Raw genomic sequence first — 7,659 nt, 5'->3', positions numbered from 1 at the left:
GACTAAACTGCAGTAAGACTCTTTTTCTTTTTAAAGTCAATATTAATTTTATTGATACAATTGCTCCAGTACTTTCGAACGCTTTATGAATGTTGGAAATGTTATTTCCGTCATTTAGATCCTTAACTGCCGATGAAATCTTCGTTTAATCTTTTTCAACATTTTTTATTCTCCACCATTCTAGGGATATAAAAAGAGTACTTAAAAAAGCCTGCAGATGAATTTGGTGGATTTTTATAAATCTTTATGTTATAATCCACTTAAAGCGAGATAATTTAATTTTTAAGCTTTTCTAGAAAAATTATTAAATTAGTGAATAAATGAGTGACATATGTTTAAGGGAATCAATATTTTGATAATTTTAGACTGAGCGTTAAAGTTTTTGTGGATGGAAATTAAATTACAGTGTAAGCTGTGAATCAGGCGTTGACATTTACTGATAAAGACGTTGATTTCATTTCAAAGGGTCGGAATTAATAAATAGATTTACGTAAATATTATACTTAAATAATTATTATAAAAGCAATAGTCTGCTATAAATCAACAAATGAATCTAAAATTCATAAAAATAAATTCAATTGACTGCTTAAATAAATAAAATCTCTTTTTGCTGTTTATTAATACTCTAAAAAATTATTCTAAACCTTTTTAACTACAATTTTACTCATTATTAATTTTATTTTTAAATTCTCGCATTCTAAAAAAAGAAAAGAGCATTGTCGACAATTAGAAATATTTTCCTCTCCAAGAGAATAATTAAATGACAAGAAAAAAAAATTTTAACTGATAATTGTGGAAAAATATTACTTGTCAAAATGTTAGCTAATGGGTTGAGACAGGAAATAAATAATATCCTGAGTAAAAATAAAATGACAGGCGTTAAATAAGTAAAGATTAATGTCTATCCGATCAATAAATTTTACTTAAAACATCTCTTTTTATCCAGTAACGGCATCCAACTTGGAAATTGAAAAATGCTGGGTTATATAAGAAAGCGTGTCTGAGAGAAAACATCTAGAAAGGAGTCAGGATATTCCGATAAATAATATAATACAGCTGTGACGGTGATTCTCCGGATATATGGAAGGATCATTTGGTGGCACGCCCTTTCGAAAACCGGAAAACCATTAAAGTTTTCATAAAATTTTCAAGAGATCTATCGTAATGTTATTTTCATTTTAGCGTAATTTCGGCACGTTTTCAAAACATCCTTAAGCCCTCTTAAGGTCTCTTAAAGTGCATCTGCTGTCGTTCATCACACGTCGATGTTACGTTATCGGTAAAATTCAAGATATTTCGGCTCCCTCATGTAAGGAACACGCCACGATGCCATCGATATGTTATAACAGTCTGCTTCTTCACCTTCTACTATGTTGGAGTTTTTTATTTTCATCAATGTGACACTTTAAAGTTGTATATAAAAGTTACTTCCAAAGCATCGTGTTTTCTAACTGTGTCACCCAGCACTCTCGAGATGATATATTCAAGCTCAATTAACTCTTAAAAACTCTCGTGCCTTGTAAATTATTCAAAAAAAATTTTTTAATTCGACTTTGAATTTCAAGGGCCTTTATTTACCCTCCCGCAAATAGAACATTCAGAAATAAGCGAATCAATATCCTTCATAAAGGATTCTGACGCGACTTTGCAAGCGGATATACATAAAGAAAATTCTTTACCTTGAGTTTCATAGATTTCAAAGTCTTCCCATCATTCTTTCGAGTTTTATTGAACTTTATTTTGACTACTTAAACTTTCAGGCTTCATATCCAATTCATTTTCAAGATCCAGTATCGTATTATATTGTATACTTTTACATTATTCTTTGAATAATAAAAATGTGTATAAGAAGACATTATCAGCTGCAAGTGAACTAGTTTGTTTGTAACGAGTAATAATATTACTTTTTTTTATGGAATACAAACACATTAACAAGACAACAAAAAAGTTTTCGATAGAATGACACTTTTAGTATTTTTTTTATTTTGTTGCAGAAAGTCTTGTTTTTGTTTGTTAAAAATTTTTTTTCTTCATGGTTGAATTTGATAACTCTGTTCATCATAAATAACATGAAACTTTTTTTATTTAAATAACTTTTTGTGATTTATCGTAGCATAAAATTTCTTGTAAAAGTAATTTCAAATAGAAAAACAATAAAAGAGCAGAGAATACAAATAAAATACAACACGAATGCAAAATTTATATCCATCATTTCAATTGGTCGTGTGTTAAATTCAGTCTCCCAAGTTTCGTGATCTTCCATCTTTTGTTTCAAGTTTCCATAATACCGTTGATAACAGTAATCCAAAATACCAAAATCCATAAACCGTGATAAAACAAAATCAATTCTTTTCATCAAAGAAAAGTCACGATTTCCAATGTAATTCAAATAAACATGATGGATTGGCTGAGACATGTGTAAATTATGTTTCCATGCTGGCTGGATGACGTTCAATCCAAATGTAATACAAGCAGAACGAGAATCGTTAACAATTTGATCAAAGCAATTTGGAGATTTCTGAATGATGACATTTTTTCCGCCCGATAAAGTTTTTAATTTAACAAATGGTTCTAACAAATGTTCATAAATGTAAATTTTATATTCCATGTCTATTAAATTTTGTATTGTTTCAATATTATTTCGACCGGGTCTTGTTAAAAATGCAGCCATATTACCTTCAATTGTTGCATAAATAATTAACATGAGCCAAACAACTCCAAAATAGTGAATCTTTATAGAAAATTTTTTTAAAGGCTGTAAAATACTGTTCTGTACCACAATACGAATGATATCAAGGAATGCTGACATGAAAGATTGGTATTTATGAATCATTAAAGCTGTCAATAAAGTCAATAGTGCAGCAAAAGTTGATATCACAACATAGGGATCATAGAAAGATCTAATTTTTTCTAGGGGTGTTAGGAATTGACTTTTGTGAGTTAATATCACTATAGGTAAATATATATATGGATAACTTTGACTGTAATTCGTAGATGTGTGAATGACTAATCGTGGTGATAGAAGTAGATCATAGAGTCCGTTGGCTAAATCCGAAAATATTCCTTGTTTTTTGTAATAAATTATTGGTGTAATATTTAAAGCAGAAAGATAATTATCAGCAATAAACCATGAATAATTATTCATCTTTGATTTTATGCTCGTCATGTTATATTTTTTTGTTGGTTCATCATCTATGGAAGTTCTTGATGTACTAACTGCATTTATTTGATAGCCATCAAGGTACTTTAATTTGTTGTACTTCAGACTAGAGCATAGCAGAGAACCTGCAAAATCAATTTTCAAACTTTATAAAATGATATTAAATAATGAATATTAAATTAGATTACAAAAGGTAAGAATTCTCTGATGAAGATTGATATGAACTCGATTAGTTGGACAGTAAGTTCATTTAGAAACTTTCAGATAAATTTTTAATGTAAATTATTTGAAAAGAATAAAAGTAAAAATACCTTTCTGATAAATTTGTTCATATAATGTCCAGCTTTTATTTAAATTATCATCATTTTCATGTTTTTTCCAAGGATATGGAGCATAATGTGTGAAAGGATTATAGGTATATACCATCACGACATTTTCATAATTCTGATAACATAAAAATATCGAGGATAACAACTTGTTCGTCCATGCTGTGTGAAGTATTTCCGATGCATTTTTACATGAATATTCCCAAGTTCCAACAAAAATAAAAAATGCTTTCACATTCCACCAGGGAGAGGAATTTAACTTTAAAAGAAGAACTTTAGTATTTTCATTGGAATTTGTTGTTAAAATGACCGTAGGCAATTCTGGATAGAGCTGATGTTCTATTATTGTTTTGAAATTTTTGTTAATTAAAATCAAAGGCAGATGATAATTGCAATCACACAAATATTCATTAATATGTTGGCTCAATTCCGCTGTAGTAATTACTGTTTTCATATTATCAGGAAAACATTCCACCAATAATTCTCTCTATAAAAAAGAAATAATCTATCACAATAAAATTGTTATGTTTAATATTATCAGTAATTGCAAAAATTTATTTATAGTTAAATTTATAAAATACCACTGTATTAAAAATCATGAAATTCTTATTTTGATGATTATTCATACTATTATTTTTAGTTAAGATATTTAAAGGATTTATCTTTTGACTTAAAAAAATAATAACAATAAATAAATGAATATTGATAATTTTGTTTATAATCATTGTTCTGTAATTCTTGATTCTTTTTCGGTTAAACACTACCAACACCTACTAATGTAAATTGATGTCTCTTCTGACCTGAATGTAGAAATATTCTGTGAAAAGTGAGCTGTATATTTCGCTGTTCTTATCTCAAACTAAATCGATGCTAAAACTTTAAAAAGCTAGGAAGATAAAATAATAATAATAAGTTTACTTGCGACTACAATTTATTTCATTAAATAATTTATTCTTTTTATCGATATTTTGTATTCATTTATTTTTATTATTTTACCAACTTCTGAGAGATTTATTTTATGATAACGGAAAAAAATTCCACAAGTCACATTTTTATATATTGTTACCAAGAATATTAAATCAATGTGAGTACGCAGATATGCCCAGATAAAAATAGTCTACCCAATAATATGATTTTGAGTGAACATAATATTGTTCGGATTGCAAAAAACTATTTATTGAAACTCCAGTTGATCTAGGTACAGAAAAAGAGTAGAAAAATCTTGAGATACATAAAATTTATTTATCTCTACATATCTCACTTGAGTTTATAACAGTATTACTGTTGCTTTATGTGACTTAATCCATTATTCTAGAATATTGTGCTGATGGTTGACTGAAAGTAGTATGACAATAAATTGACAGTACAGTAAGGAAAATATTCACCCTGAAAACATGTACATACGACCAACAACGATGACATGTGTGGTATGTAAGAGCTTTAAAAAAAATAGGAATCACGGAAAAATCTGTAGACTACGCCTCGCTAGCTATGAATACTAAATCTTACTGTGAAATATTTATACCAGATGGACGAATAAATAGAAATTATTTAAATATTCAAGTGAAGACTTGGTCAAATATTTGATTGTTCTAATAGAGCCAGTTCTTAATCCAAGTAAAAGTAATTACTAATCATTTATTTATTGATCAATTTATTTATAAATTTTTTAATTACTTTATTCTAAAAATATTTGAAACTTTCAACAAGTTTATTAAACGAAACGAAAACAATTGTTCTCAGAGGCATTGTTATTTTCCATATATTTTTTGTAACTTTAATTTAAAATCCACTTTGTGATCCTGAATGTCAAAAAAAGCTCACCTACACGAAAGAATAATTGAATTTCCCAGAGAAATACACAATAAAAAATGGCCTAATAATCCTTTCAGCCAAAAAGAGAGATAAAGGATTATAATAAAATTCGAATAAAAAATATGAGGTACATTTATAAGAGAACTCATCTTTGTTATAAGAAATTCAAGAGAAGTGTCGTGCATTTGAAAGAAGGTTCTTCCGGGTTCAAAGTAATCCACCCAAGAAATTCCTTTGGTGACACGCCCAAAGTAGCTGTTTCCGTTTCTCTTAACTGTCGTTGTCGTTAGGTTCGTTTGGAAATTGCATACGTGAAGAGTATCCACCGCAAGACGACACTTTATATTAGAAATAGCGATGTGACGAGATGAAAGAGACCGCGAATATGTTGTAAAGCGAGTGCTCAGACTAAGGCGAGAAAATGTAATACAGTCATTTAACTTGATCCGCACATTATAAATAAAGCTGAAGATGGTGATACAAGAATGAGTTGATGCTGGTTGATGTCAAAAATTTAAAGACCACACGAAATGACTATTCTAACTTACTGTGAGATTATACACATGACCCACAGATTGACAGAAATTATGTATGGAGTCTAAGCAGGAGATAGACATCTGGTTCAATGTATCCGACCTTTGAAGATTTTCGTAGATCACTAGCAAGAATTGTCTTTGTCAGGTGTCAAATATTCGTACATGTTAACTACGAAATTATCGACGGGTTTTTTCCCCGATTGGTGTATGCCGGGTCATAGCATCTATTATTCCAATTAACTGAACTTATGTAATGATCCTGCTGATTGTCGATAATGATGAGGGACTACTGAAACCAGCTGCTTGTGGAGAAATAATTGAACACAGTCATCTGTAATGCATGTTGTTAGAATAGAAAATCTCATTAAATATTTTAATCTCAAATAAATATGTGTAAATAAGTTTTTTTTTGATAGCTTCCTTTGATCAATATAATTACAAACTCCAACAAAATAATAAAAATTGAGTATCAACCGATGTTTATCTGATAAAAAGTTTAAAATCCTGCTTGGTAAATTGTAAAAAGAAACCATCTTCTTTCTCAATTCTAAGTACACAAGAAATAAATTGCTCTTTTCCCTCTCAATAGTGTATACCCATTTCAATAGATTCCCCAATTTCAAAGAGACAAAGGCAATTCGGGCGGAAAGGATGATATTGGGCAGAGAGAAATCGATTAAATGCAAATGCAGGTCCATCGAACAGCTACGTATCGGTCGTTGGAGTTGATGGAAATCATTTGAAGTTTCTGAATACACATACATGCACATGCATCAGCATATTTCTTATACAGCAAACGATTGTTTTTTAAAGCATGAGAATGTACTAAAAAATTCTCAAACTATTTACTTTAATGATGTGACTGATTTCTTCTTTTTTTGTTGTGGGTCATTAGGCACGGTTTTCCAAATTCTCGACATGATCCTTCATTTCCGTATGCACATGTTTTACATTCCTTAGTAACCAGTTCACACGATGGAAACCATCATCAAACTTTCAAATGACTTCGTCACAGCTATATAAGTTTTATAATTGAACTTTTTTTTGTTGGACACTAAAATAATCATACCATTTTCTGATTGATGTTTTGAATGATAATGGAAAATTGATAGAGTTATTTAAAGATTCATGAACTAAAGTCTTGATGTTTTTGTCATCCTGGATGTATATTTTTGTATCAAAGATTATTCAAAAGCATTCCACGGCAAGGAATTATGTAGATAAATTTGAGCTTGCAGATTATTTCCGTTCTCGTGTGAGGTCTCTTGCAACATTACACGCATTTATCCTGTTAATCCGAGTGGATTTTAGGGATCACGTACTGAGGATTCGGACGTGTACCAAGAGAAATTTTACTTCGTGTGGGTCACTATTCTGAATAAATCTTAACTGTTCTGACTATTACTTTGAATGATAACATGTATAATTAGAATGCATAAGAATATTTTTTCTATTTACTGATAAATAAAAAAAGCTCAACATAAATAATACACTTATATAGCTATATAGAGCAGCTTATTAATCATAACCCTATAAAGTATTAAATATTCATAAAAACTTGTCAATTCTTGCAGTTTGAAAAATGAGCATTACTTAACCTATTTTTTTAATATTTGATATGATATTAATAATAATGTATTATAATTTTTCTTTAGAAAGAATAATAAAAATTTTCATTTGTTTATTCAACTTTTTTCTCCTTCGATAATTTAAAAACTTTTCTATTTACTGTCGATAATGAAGAATATTTTCAGAAAGTAAAGCGGGAATTGTTTTTATCAACAGATCACCCCCCACTCCTAAATTCAATTGGAGTTACGAA

The sequence above is a fragment of the Chelonus insularis genome, unplaced genomic scaffold (assembly GCF_013357705.1).
Source record: "Chelonus insularis isolate UGA/USDA-ARS -01 unplaced genomic scaffold, ASM1335770v1 contig_3_pilon, whole genome shotgun sequence".
Lineage (NCBI taxonomy): Eukaryota > Metazoa > Arthropoda > Insecta > Hymenoptera > Braconidae > Chelonus > Chelonus insularis.
This window is presented reverse-complemented; position numbering follows the sequence as displayed.